This window comes from Canis lupus, chromosome 23 (genome assembly GCF_048164855.1).
Source record: "Canis lupus baileyi chromosome 23, mCanLup2.hap1, whole genome shotgun sequence".
Classification (NCBI taxonomy): domain Eukaryota; kingdom Metazoa; phylum Chordata; class Mammalia; order Carnivora; family Canidae; genus Canis; species Canis lupus.
In genome coordinates, this window is record NC_132860.1 from 1,933,304 (window position 1) to 1,947,611 (window position 14,308).

General features: G+C 43.7%; 1 protein-coding gene across 3 annotated transcripts in view; it reads right to left on the minus strand.

Moving 5' to 3' along the window:
• Positions 1 to 408: 408 nt before the first annotated feature.
• METTL15 (methyltransferase 15, mitochondrial 12S rRNA N4-cytidine) overlaps positions 409 to 14,308 on the minus strand; it is a 314,558-nt gene continuing 300,658 nt past the window's right edge. Inside the window, exons 9-11 of one of the 3 annotated variants that reach the window (XR_012015421.1) lie at positions 2,836 to 2,898; positions 1,531 to 1,646; positions 409 to 1,261 (exon numbers count right to left, since the gene is read on the minus strand). The gene's annotated coding sequence lies outside the window, so the exon portion shown is untranslated. The remainder of the gene's footprint in view (positions 1,262 to 1,530; positions 1,647 to 2,835; positions 2,899 to 14,308) is intronic. The other 2 variants (XR_012015422.1, XR_012015424.1) reach the window with 2 other exon arrangements.

A 14,308-nucleotide genomic window follows, 5' to 3' on the forward strand; every position in this document is an offset into this window, starting at 1 on the left:
TTTGTGTTTTATCTCCTCTATTAAATCATGTGTTCCTTAAAGGGAAAGATGATATCTTACTTAGTGTCCTCACTCCAAGCAAAAAGTAGACACTTCATTGAATTTAATCAAAGAAAAGGAGCATAGCCAGCTCACCCGCTAAGGCCAACGTTATTGTTGGCATCTTCTGTCCTCACCGGTCACCAGCACAGCCCTCAGGTTAGCTTTTGGCCCGGTCTGTTAGCCCAGCTCTACAGGCCCAGTGCCCTGTGAGCCCCAATTCTGAGTATCTGCCCAAATCTTGCAGTGTGAACACGTTCATTTTCCAATCTCCTCATCCAGGAACAGCCAGCAGCTGACATCTAGGGAAGCACTGACCCAGAACCACACAGAACCCACACTCCCCTCCTGTCGTTACCACCTCCCCCCCCCCCCGTGATTATTCAGGTGACTGTAACAAGAATATAACAAGAATGAAAGAGATCCGTATATGGTGGTTTCACTTATTTGATTGAGTCTTATTCATTTCTCTTTTTTAAGAACTCAAAATTTGGTGAAACATAGGATACCCTGGATGAATAGGAGTTAATTAATTAAGCATGACTTCCATGGTTCCTTTCGAGGCTCTGATTAGGTGTTTGGTAGCAGAGACCGATGACCGTTCTCCAACACGTGTGCTCCACCCCTCATAATGTCGAGTCGTGGCTGGGAACAGGCGTCTTGGCCCGAGACTGCGTTTCCCAGACGGTCTACATGCACAGTGACCATGTGGCCGGTGTCTACCCGTGAAGGGGAGTAGAAGACATGAACGTCTTCTCCAACCCAAGGCTTTGTTCCTAAGTTCTCTGTGCTCTTTTATTCCTGAAGGCTCGAGGCAGCGGACAAACCGGCCCAGGAGCAAAGCTGGCCAACTTCTCTGCAGCGGAGCCGTGGCGGGTTGTCCTGCTGCGACGTCAGGAGCTGGGAGAGCCACTCGGCTCCGTCCTCCGGGCAGAGAGGCAGGAGCAACACGCGAACATTCGACGCTGTGTCCGATGAAACTTTATGAAATAAGTGACGAGTCCACAGTCCATAGTTGGCCAACCCCTGCCTTCAATGGCAGCAGGACAGGAGACAGAAAAAGGGCTGAATCCTCGAAGTCGACGTGGAGAAAAGTCCGCAGCGCAGCCCCGGTCACCGGTGTTCGCTCCCGAGTGAGTGGGGTAGGAGCTTGTTTCCCGAGGCCACGGAGACTGTAGGGCCTGCTCAGTAGAGAGGTTGGGATGGCCTTGCCGACATGATTCTAGCACAAAATAGAAGAATTGAGAATAAACATGTAAAATTAAAGAGCCATCAAGGTGAGCTTAGGGCAGAGACACACGATTTTGTTCTGCTGCTCAGCACTTTCCTGATCCCGGCTGGTTCCTAGACTCACTTATTCGTCCTCATGCTCTCCTTCCTACTGTCCCGTCCTCTACCCCCTACGTTCGCAGATGGCCAAGTGAAAAAGAACTACAACGTGATCTATTTTACTCCGTAAGGCTGCGTCAATACTGCACTGGCTACACTTACCCCTGTACACCCGGGTTGTTCCTTTGGACTTGGTAGCAGGATGTCACAGGCAACCTGGTTAGGGCAACAGTGACTACACGCCACACGCAAGCGCACTGCTGTCCTCTCTGCCAAAGCTGTAAGAAGTAGAAGGCCTGGTGTCTTCTTTTGTGTCGACGTCCATTAGAGGGCCCTCAAGCAATACAGCTTGAGCCTAGTGTGCCCCAGAGTGGAGTCAAATTCTTGTTCAACTTCTAATTTCAAAGCTCACTCAGCCTCCATGTCAAACACGTGTCCAGGGTCTGGGGGCAGGGGTGGTTAGGGAGGATGGAGAGATGGCGCGGGGAGATGGATGGGGTGGTTGACACTGTTGCCAGGAACAAGTTCAAGACACAGCCTCTCTCTGAACTCCTAACCTTCTCTGCCCTCCGGCAATTAAAGTTGTAGGCGTGTGCATCTTAGCATACTTTCAGTTGTAAGTAATAACAAATCCAAAATCCAAATCAACCAGATTTAAATGACAAAGGAATTTATTGTCTCATTTAAGCAAAAATAATAATAATAATAATAAGATGGGGTTTAGGAAGAGTTTGATCAGGGCTCTGGCTCTGTTTCCTTCACTGTTCTCTTCCTACATTTGATCGCTCTACCTGAATGCCTCCCCCTGTGGCTGCAGTGGCTCCAGACCTTACCGTTGTACGTTATATCTTTTGAAATAAGAGAGGGATCCTATCCTCTCTCTAATCACAGATAAAATAATTCCGTGTTCTGACTTGACTAAGCTTGGTCAGGCAGGCAGCATGTGCTCATTGGCTTAGACCTGTGGTTATTGCTCGTCCCTGACATCACTGTTGTGCCAAAGGGGAGGAGAGAATGCTGTTTGGCTTCGGCTAACTGGGGCCTAACCGACCTGCATAGTGCCCAGGTAACAGGAGAGGAGCGGAACAGACCTGCAAGGGCAAGCACGATGTCCAGCTCGCTAAGTCAAAGCCGGCACGTCTGGCCCCTTCCTACCGTCTCCCCAAAGACCTGCTTCATATCTTCAGGTAGGTGATTCCACGCTACCATAGCCTACCAACAACTCAGTAGGCCTTGCTCTGCTGCACGGTGAGTAAGAAATCGTCCCCATTTCATCGCTGAGGGGACTGAGAATGTTTAAATTGAATCACCCTCTTAAGACGTGACAGCTAACAAGCAGCACACCCGGAGTACAGACACAGCTCCCCCCGATTCAGTCCCGTGTTCTCATCCCCCACTGGGAGGTCTCCTGCCCTGATACAAAGATAAGCCACGGTTCGAAGATGTTATCAGCCCGGGCTGGCCTACCGTGTTAGGAAAGTCCCCATCTGAACAGCGGGCTCTGCTCTGCTGTCTTACATTTAATGTTTCCTGTAAGTGCAAAAACCACAGTTTGAGCCTAGAAAGAATACATTCTGGGTCCCTGTAATCGTCTCAGTGTCTAAGTATAATCTGTGCATCGAATAGTGTTTACGTGTGGATGGGAGGGTGCACATGGGTATATGTTCTATTTCCTGGTTATCTTACCATCTCAACGGTAGATGGCCTGCATGCTTCTCTTTAATTGTGGAAAAACTCCACACTCTATGGCATGTGGCTAGGCTCCCTCCATATGTCCCAATATATCCCATAAAACCATCCTGGGGTTGTCCACGCAGCAATGACACCTGCCTGTTCTACCTGTCATGCCCAAGTTAGTACACAACATACACACCATTAACACAGTCCTTCAAGGCATCTTAAAACCTCATCCTCAAAGGTCTGGGCAGTGGCAGGGTACCGTGTTCGGATTATGCACGTCCTGAATATGGCTGAGTGTAACGGGTGAGAGTGAAATCACCCTAAATTTGCCACTCAGCTTGCCCACTTAACAGCCACGACTTTGGGCAGGTTATTAATCTAAGTCTCCATTTCCCGTATGTATAAAGCTGAAATAATAATAATAATAATAATAATAATAATAACAGATTCCATATATTTTTCATGAACACAATATCTGGCATATTGAAAACATTAAAAAATGTTCACTGCTACTACTATTATAATAATATTAGTATTTATTTATATCATCCTTACGTTGTAAAGCTGAAATAATAATAATATTTGTAAAGCTGAAATAATAATAACAAATTCCATATATTTTTCATGGACACAATATCTGGCATATTGAAAACATTAAAAAATGTTCACTGCTACTACTATTATAATAATATTAGTATTTATTTGTATCATCCTTATGTTTATTAATTAGAATTAGCATTTTACTCAAATGGCCAATTCCATTCTATCTCCTTACTGTCGGGTATCAGTTGCATATAATTTCCATCTACTTAATATACTGCCTTTGGGAATCTAAACTTTAATTTAGATAAAGGTCTGTTTTCCTCTTTCATATAAAAGCAAAATAAACAAACAGATAGAAAACATATTTTTTAATATCTTGGCTATTTACTTTCTGATTTATGCTATCCAGCACCGTGCTTAAAGTTTTCCTTCCATTTCTTTTTTTGTTAGCTAAAGTAGCAGATCTTCTTACAATTTCCTTTAGTAATTACTTTTGGTACTTACCAGGTCTAAGCAACTAAGACACCGGCCCTATAAAGAAAATGTCATCTCTACACAGTCAATAGACCCAGGTTTCAACGGGCTTAACCTGAAGCTCTGGTCTGCCCAGCACTTCAGTGTTACGTCCCAAGGGCCCCGGAGCTAATGAAACATGTTGCGCTCCTAATATCTACTTAAGCAAATTGAATGTGACCATCCAAGAAAATTACTCCGTTGTCATAGCAACTCTTTTACTACTTTAGGTTAAAAAGAATAGAAAAAAAAAAAACCCTGGCAGCAAACTTTACAACCTAAAATAAAGTTGTGGGAGGGATGAGGCAGAGGCAAAGATAAATGAGGGATTTAATTCAATATGGAGGAAAACACCTGAAATACAATGAGCTCCCCGTGACGGGCCACGCTCGGCGGGCTTAGGCATAGGCTGCGGGTGTCTCAGCAATAGATTCGCAGAATGTGAACTATGGAAGCGCCCTGAGGAAATCTAATCTGAGCCCCTCGTTTTACGAATAAGGAAACCATCCCGGAAAGGTAGGACGACTCACGAGTTAGCATCCTCAGCTGTTGGCTCACGTTGAAGCGGAAGCACGGCGTCCTGCCTTCCTGGTCGGGGCTCCCTTATCATCCTACCCCTGGGGTCTGAGGGTGTTCAGGACGATCCAAAAGACCTTCGGGAATCGCTGCTATTATCTTAATATATTTTTTAAAGAATTATAAAGGGTTGGTTCAGGGCAGAAGAGGAAGACAGATTAGTCTTAAACGGGTTCCGGGACTGGCCCGTTATTGCAAAGCTGGTGGGACTTCATCACACACTGGCACAGGGTTAGGTGCCGTGAGGGCTCCCAGAGGTCACAGAGGATACGCCCAGACCAGGGAGGCCACTCCCGGTTCTTGTAAGGAGTAGAACTCTCCTATGTGTGTGCTGAGAATCAAGAGTCTCAGAATCCCCACTTCCAAGGGGTTTATTCTGCGTCTCACAGACTTTGGAATATATGGCAGAGTTGTGGTACTGACAACCGACACCCCTGCCCTGACTGATTCTAGGGTGCTATCAATACCAAGAAAGAGTAGACATTGCAAGACCAACACAGGAGAGGCATTCGGTGTTATCCTCAACGAAAAGGTATGTGCTCGTTGGTTACAAAAGGAAGACCTAGGAAATTAAGCCGGTACGTATCATGAAGCCAGCGACACGGAAAGGGACCCATCTGTGTACATCTGTAAGATGCGTACGGAGGTCAACGTCACTGTATCACGTCCATCCTGTTTGATTGGCCAGACCCAAAACAGTGCTTTGGTTTTATCCCTTAATGGTGCTCCTCACCTCGCTGATTGAACCTCTCCTCAGCTTGGAGGAGTCCCTGGATTCCAACTGATTACAGAGGAAAGACATCTTGGTACCCCATTCTGCGGCCTAGGTTTCCTAGGACCGACAGCAGTCTGATGATCATTCAGACTTACGCCCAGAAGGACTTGCAGAGTTGAGAGGGAGCCTATTTGTTAGTGATTATAAAAGGAAGTGGTTAAGGGATAAGGATATCCCATAGAGATGTGGAAACCTCCGTCTATACCAAGTGAAAGTATGGCCCTGCCATGGTACCCTGCAGGGGACTGCACTTCTTTTCTTTCTTTCTTTCTTTCTTTCTTTCTTTCTTTCTTTCTTTCTTTCTTTCTTTCTTTCTTTCTTTTCTTCCTTTCTTTCTTTTTTTAGGTTCTATTTATTTATTCATGAAAGAGGCAGAGGGAGAAGCAGGCTCCCCGTAGGGAGCCCGATGTGGGATTCGATCCCAGGACCTGGGATCACGACCTGAGCCAGATGCAGATGCTCAACCGCTGAGCCACCCAAGTGTCCTGAATTGCATTTCTGGAATCAGACCTGGATAAAAATAAAGGTTCCTTGGGTGGATGGATAGGTACGTAGTAGAAAAGAACAAAGTTACAAGTTGACAGTGTCAATAAATCCTAAAACAAGGATAACTTACAGGTACGTCCACATAGTCAGTCCCTCATAGAACCAACATCTGTTGCGGATCTACCGTGTACCAGGTTCTGTTCTAGGTGTGAGAGTCACAGCACACTCTTCTTCCCGGCGATTCTTCAAGGAAACCCTGAAGAGCACCCACGTACCTCATCCCCTGACATGCCTCAGTCACTTTTTATACGTCAAGAACCTGCAATAGTTTATCGACCACAGCAAATGACTTATGGATCCAACCAGACAGCAAATTTCAATTCAAACCGGCAAATACTAAGTTGGGTTTGAAACATATGTGCCAGCAACCACCCGTGATTTCCAGTTGAATAAGATGCGCTTGCTACCCGCGTGGACCTTACCATTCTGTAAATAAATAACACGCGTGCACACACGCACACGCACACGCACACGGTGTGAAAGAGGCACAATAGTAGTGGCATCAGAGAGCCGCAAAGAAAACGTTCTCAGAACTCAAAGGAGTTAAAGCCGTGCTGTGAAGGAATTGGAAAACTCTCTATGAATTCGTTTCTGGTTTTGTTTTTGCTTTGCTTTTAAAGAGAGGAATTGGCTAGACAGAGATGGCCAGAAAGAGCATTCCAGGTAAAGAAAAGCATCAAGAAACTATGGCTTATGTTTAAAGGTCAGTAAACCTTCCGGCCTTAAATGCCTTTTTTAGGAAGGATGGCCCGGGATGGCCGCACTTCCATACGCTTCTTAATGATTTTCCAGCTCAAAAGCGTTGACGGTATTTTGGAGGCTGCAAGACCTATTTGAGAGTTTGATACAAGTAATAGCTCTGCCCCCAAAAGAAACATACCTGACCCCCCAGGTAAGAAGTCCCAGACCCCCAAAGCCTCCAAAGCTCCAGCTGCCACCTTCCCAGGAAGGGCCGCTCCCGGCTGACCTTGCAGCCGACCCCGGTCCTACGTATAGAGAAGCTGATGCGACGAGGCCACCTGCGCCCTGGACCGGCCCTTCCACTTGTGCTCTTGTAACTCACGCACGGCGGCTGCCTAGCTTGGGGGGCAGCAGGGCGCTGAACACCCCTCCTGGGGAAGGCCCCCCGAGGGAGGGCCTGGCCAGGGAAAGACCGAGTTAGTGCGTGCTGCGGGGCGGCAGCTTGAAAGCGAAAATTGCTCCATGGCTCCTTAAACATTTGAATTGGCTCAAAATCAAATGTGTATTCACAAACGTTGTCCCCAACGTCTACAAACAGTTATACGGCTTGATCACAATCATTTGAATTCAGTATTCAGACGTTTCCACGCTGCTCTTTTCTGCTGCTTACCAGAGATCACACACGGGCGTGGGCCTTACCCAACTAGTGACATGAGCAGATTAGTCGCAATTTAGTGTTTTCCCAGCAAACCGGTTAGGCTCCACCAGAAGACGTAGTTAAGGGATTGTAAACTATTGTTCTATGGGGCATGTTTGGCCCGTAGGTTTATTTTATTTAGTGCATAATTTTTTAATCTCCGTTTGTTCTTAACATTTTGGAATCGGGAAATTACACGTAAAAATTCAAATTTCTGAGGACTTTTTAAAGAATCTGGAGATCTAACAATAATGGGCATAATTTTAGATAGCAAGGATCGGTTTAAGATGAATCATGACTACCCACTGTAGACGTCACGTGGACTTTGCAATTTGCCCTAAATTGTTTTATTATATCCAAACTACTTCAAAAAATTTGCATTAACTGCCTCGCCGCTGAACACATTTGAGTTTGTGATCCCTAATCTAGATACTACAAATGATTAGGACGGTGTAATATAGTATTTAGGAGTATAAGCTATGAAATTAGGCCTGAGTTTAAACCTTCCCCATCTACTGGCTGAATGAATGAGCTGTTAATTCCCAAGTTGTTCAACTTTCTCATTAGTAAGGTGTTGATGATGTCTATCTAATGGGGTCTCTGAGTGATAAAATTAGATTGTGCTTTGCACAATGCTCAGCGTGTCATCACCTGGCAATAGTAATTGAGGCAGGTTGAATTGCTTTTCATTAATAATAATTTTTCCTCCCTGGTGAAGGAGCAATCTTCTTTTGCCCTTTGAAGTGGGGCTTAGTCATGTGACTACTTTCAGGCAATGAAATGTGAGCAGAAGTAAGGTGTGGCACTTCCAGGAGTGGCCGGTTTGTACTTTATCACTGTTACTGCACCTCTGCACCCGGTGATGCTCCAGATAGTGGCCTGTCGAGTGCCTGGGTCCTGGAAGGAGCTCCGGGACAGTGTGAAGGAGAGGAGCCCCTAGCTGGCTCTTGACAAACAAGGAGAGTGAATGAGGAATAAATCATTTTTGCTTTAAGCCACTGACACTTCAGAAGTGTTTGTTACTGCAGCGTAACCTAGCTCATCCTGACACTGCAGTGGTAATTATTATTATCACTCTCGTTATCATAATTATGGCTGTTACTGAAAGCGATTGCCCCGCCCAGGTCTCCTTTTGCCTGTATTTTGAGGGCTCCTGGCAAAGAGACCAAGAGACACAGACTCTCCGCTCTGTTCTCTGTGGTCAGCTGCTCTTTTCCCTCCCTCTTCCATCCAGACTCTGGCTTCCCTTACTGGCTTCTCATAGCCCCACATTCCTCCTGACTGAAGACTTTAGGGAGGGGAAAAAAAAAACCCAAACCATTCCTCTTTACACTAAGACTGCCTCTCCCCTTTCACTATAAAAGGAACCAAAATTTTATTCATATTGCACGAAGATGGGCAAAGAAAATGCCAATTCCTTCTACGTTTAATTTCATCTTCCTTCAATACCCCTAGGGGAAAATTATCTTTAGTCGAATCCAAGAAACTTAGTGTGATACAATGATGTAAACCAGAGGTTGGGAAACTAGGGCCTGTAAGCCCACTACTTATTTACATGAGTAAAGTTTTATTGGAACACTATATATATTATTTGCGGCTGTTTTGGGGCTACAAGGGCAGAGTTGAGTAGTGGCAACAGTGTCTGTATAGTTCAGAGTCTAAAACATTTGTTACTTAGCTCTTGGTAAAAAAAAAAAAAAAATAGTTTGCTGATCCCTGATAAGAACTTTAAGTAAATTATCAATCTCTTTGGGGGTTTTTTGTTGTTGTTTTTATTTATTTATTTATTTATTTATTTATTTATTTATTTATTTATTTATTTATGATAGACATAGGGAGAGAGAGAGAGGGGCAGAGACACAGGCAGAGAGAGAAGCAGGCTCCATGCAGGGAGCCCAACGCGGGACTCGATCCCAGGACTCCAGGATCGCGCCCCGGGCCAAAGGCAGGCACTAAACCACCCAGGTATCCCCTATCAATCTCTTTATAATGAAATTCTAAGTCTTCATTTCTGTCTCTTCATTCAACTCCTGTCCAAGATGGTACCTGGGTTTTAGAGTGTTTGTGGTGTCTATGACTTCATGGTAAAACGGGGTGAGTAGTGCACGTGGTACCCTTGGGCTTCTTACTTGTATCTACTGCAGTTATGTGTATTGGCTGCTCCCTGGATTAATGACCACTGACACAAGACTAGCCTTATTCCCGAGTGTTCTGTTGACATTCGATGCCAAACTTTGTACAACTTGCAAAACTCATAGTCTGTTCTTTAACCTGGTCAGGGTGTGATATCTTCCATGCTGACTTAACTACAGATGATGTGGAAACTCCATCGAGTCAGCTGTTCCTCCCATGAAGTTCTTGACTATAGGACACTTTTCCTTCTTTTTTTTTTTTTTTTTTTTACCACTTTTCCTTTATGCCAGGAATCCCTTCTGGCAAACTCCCCAGACAACATCTCCAGTAACCTCCACATTCTATGTCAGAGACATGTGGGACATTCTGGCTCCTACCTAAGCTTCATGGAAAAATAAGGATAGTTTGAGAGGGCTACACTCAGGCTTTCCCATCCACTTAACCAAATGGTGATGCTTAGGTGCAAGAGGGCTAGATGGCCTATAAGGAAATCACCTTCCAGTACCCTAAGTAAAAAGGGAGCAGACATCTCGTAGCCCTCAGCATTTCCTCTTACTCGGCTAACATTCTTCTTTCCTCTGATGTCTCATCCTAAAGGAGGAAGAGTGGGACACATGGCTGACCATCTGCTGCTCCTACCTCTGCCTCTCCTCCTTCTCTTCAAATTCCTCCAGATGATATGAGTATTTCCACCTTGATCTTCCTATATATTAAGGACGTCTGTAAAACTCTATAATCAAGCCTCCCAGGCTGGACTATTATTATGTTAATAGGTGAGATGGGGGGGGGAATGTGATGATAAAAGACATTCAGTATATTAGTTTCTCTTAACAAACTTGGGCATAAAGACTATTGTATTGTTAAAGCTCTGAAAACCCCTAATTGGGATGTCAGAAGCTGAATTTTATCTTTCTTATCATTCTTGCTGAAATGTGTAATAGATGTAGCTCCTGAACTTACCGGCGAGGAAGTCATATATACTGAAAATCAGAAGAGGAGAGCACATCGAAAGCATTAAAAAAAATTGCTCACATTACAGATCCACAGGATCAAATCCATTCGAAGAGACCAGGCATCCATGAAAAATATTTTAAAAATTAAATATGGAAATCCACTAATGCAGAGGATCACCTCCAAGCCTTCAAGCCAAGGTTGTTGGATACACCCCCACCTCCACCTTAAGATGTAGACTAAGTATTTTCTAAGATGAAATTTTCAATTCAAGTAAATGGGCATTTCTTAGTTCTTATCTCCTTCTTTTTAAAAGGAAATAGTTGGGTCAGAAGCTGATTGAGATTATTCTTGGCTCTAGAATCCATTTCAGAATGAAGCAATGCAGAGTAGTAGTAAGAGGACAGTGTGTGGGATCTTACAGCCCTGGGTTTGAATCCCGTCTCTGCTTCTTAGTAGCTGTGTAACCATTCACAGCCACTACCTGAGTTTCTATATCGTGGGCCTCTGTTCCTAAGGGATTAGGATCTCAGCATGGTATTTGATTATTTCCTCCCATCCAGACCACATTGGTTTACATTATGGGCTTGCCACAGGCAAAAAATAGCAATCCCAACCACCTGTCCTTTAAACAAAAATATATTTATTACTTTTAACTAAAAGGATAATTGCTCTACCCGGAATACCACATGCATCAGCAAAGTTAATTTCCAATTTGGCATTCTGTCAGAATCGCATAGAACACCCCTCTCTTCTTACCTTTCCCATAATGATTGCTGAAGCCCCAGTTCCCAGACTTGCCACATAAAGAACTGGGAGGCTGAAGCTTTCAAGGGTCCTTGGTATTTACAGTTCCTGGTGCCTGAAATTCCCCAAAATGTCTTTGTGATCATGCTATGATTTCTCCAGACTGTAAAGTCACAACTCAAAATGATATCTGATCACTCATTCAGTGGTCACTCTAAAAATTATTTTGTCAAGTGCTGGAAAGTTGGGAAGAGACACTGATATTAACTGTTATAGACTTCAGGTTATGGAAAGCATCTGGATTGGCCATGATTTTGATCAACGTCAAATCTCGGCATGGAAATTGAAAGATTAGTGTCAACCAAAGAATAAAGAGAACTAAGGGAAAAGTAGTTCTGGTTTTTAGCTTTTGCTGAAAATATTCCTAATATTTCTTTAGGTTAGAAATCACACCATTTCTATAGTTAGTTACAAAGACCTTTTATTAGGGAAAAGGAAGTAAGAAAGTGCCATACCTAGAAGTTACGATGACCTTTATTGTGTGTGTGTATGTTCACTAGATGTCTGAAACACTCCTCAAGAACTATTATCCTTTGTAACAAACACAGACTTTCCCACTTTACCCAGAAAAAGAGGACAAGATAAGGCTCAGTCAGGAGAAGCAAGGGAATACCAGTTACACTGAAGAAGGGCCTAAGGGCAGGGCAGCAGCAAACAGATCTCCTGAGACCAGCAGACCATGGAATGGGTGTGAACCTGAAGCAAAGGAGAATGCCTGAGGTCATGTGAGGGGCAAAAGTCTCGCTTACTCCTATCAAGCCTATGAGGTAGGAATGGACAAGTTAAATAAGTTGCCCATGGTCATATAGCAGAGTCAAGATGCAAAAACACACAGAGTCTAGAGCCGCCTCCTCCACCACTCTGACTACTCCCTCCACCTTCTAGAATGGGGAATGCATCAATCCTAAGTGAAGAAATAAGAGGTAGCTAAGATCAGAAAAGTTGAGAAATAGTAAAAAAAAAAAAAAAAAAATAGGGCAAGACAGTGCAGAATGTAGGTCCTGCATAATATCTAGGTACTCGCAAATGCTCTTTGTGGGTACTTTTCTATATCACGAAGAATCTGAAGTGGATGAATAATTGGATGTTGGGTATTTCCTAGATCATTAGTCCAAGAACTATTGCCTTTAATGAAAGGGCCCTGGGAAGTAGGCGGTGCTTGCATAGACTAACGAATCTCTAATTATGGAGCTACCTGGACCAGATGGGGAAATGTTAGTGAGGTCGATACCGAAGGAAAGGACAAATAGAGTCAGGAATGGGATTACAGGGATTTGAGAGATTGTCATTTCTTTGATAGTCACTAACACAGTTGCTCAATTTTTTATGATATACTTATAATTCAATAAATACTATTGAGTGCTCTGTTAGATATTTAAGAATTTGGATGCAAGATTGATAAATGGTTGTCCCTGCACTCAGAGGGCTTACACTCCAGTGAGATGCATGTATCCACAAAGAAAACAAACAAATTTATTTTTTCTTTAAAAAGAGAACAAACTGTGTAGACTGTTCAACGTGTGTAGACTGTCATTCTCTCTCTTTTCTTGGGCACTGACTGAAATTAAGTTCTCCTCAACCTGACATACACACTTATTAGAGTTTCTATAGGTACTGAGAATTCAAATTGTGTGACAAAATGTCATTAGATTTAAGAATCTTAGTGCATGAAGCAAACACTAATATTTGCATCCATTGGAGCCACCAGGAGAGGGGACTAGGGGTGAAAAACTAAAGAAAATCAAGGAATATTCACTCCCCTTTGTTAAAATTTGTCCTTTCTCTGAACTCTAAAATACAATTTAGCTCTTTATCACAGTTCCTGCTAGCTGTTCCCCAGTTGTTAACTTTGTGCCCTTATCACCAAACTGGGCTACAAAATTCTGAAGAGCAGAGACTTGAGTCTTCAGCTTCCCCTTTATGACACTCAACGCCCAGCTCGCTGTCAAGTACAGAGGCAGTGCCTGGTACTGACTCCCTTGAACTGAATGGGAAAGATCTCAATCAAGAGGGGGAAGGAGGTTCAGAGGTATTTGGCAAAGAAAGATCAGGATAGGTCCTGCAGTTTACAGCCTCCTATTTTGGAAAGATCTGAATTTCCAGGGAAAGGTATGTAGATTGCACAGATCAGAGACAGAGGTAAAGGCAGTCTAGAGAGTCAGGAAACTGGATGAGCCTCAACCCCATGCTTATATCATTATTTACTTATATATATTTTTTACAACTAATACATTGGTTTTCCCTTAGTGCTGTTTTGCTGTAGAAACCATTAACCCAGGAGGGACACAAACCATGAAATTGAAGCGCTCACTAAATATTCAGTGAGCCCTGTAGTGTGTCCAATAGGGCCCTGATTATGTGCCCATAAAGCTCTTTGGTGGCCACAAGGGGCAGTAACACCCTGACCCTGTCCTCATGATACCTGTGGCTCCAATAGCCCCCAGGAAATTCGCCTGTGCTTCCCTCTGTCTTTTGCTCACTCACTCATCATTTATTTTCACAGTGCATTATTGAGAGTCTGCAACGTGCAAACGACCAATAATTATCCCATGTGACTAAATAACATTAATAAAAAGCATGGAGCCCCTCACGCATCCAGAAGCCAACGTCTGAGGAATTTGGTGAGCCATCAGGGGAGAAGGGCAGAGTCCAAAGGAGAGAACGTATTGCTATATTTGGGCTCATTTCTCAGCAAGGATCTTTTCAGGCTTAAATGTATTTTTCCTTTTCACTGAACTTTCCCACATAATCTCCTCTTTAGGCCTGGATTGTGCCTGAGGTTTTTTCTGTTTTTTGTTTTTTAACTAAAGACAGCAGAGATCTTGGTTTGAAGGCCTCACTTAGCTTTCAGAAAGTTGGCTTGTTTGGCTTTAGATGCTATTAGACAAAACTATGGGATTTTTAGCTTTTCTCCTCCGAGGAATTTGTTTAGAAGTTATCTGAAATCCTTGACTTTTCAATGAACTAACCCATAGAAGCAAGCATAAACTTCCAGACTCTGACTTGGCAAGGGGTTGTACATGATGATTCCTCACGAT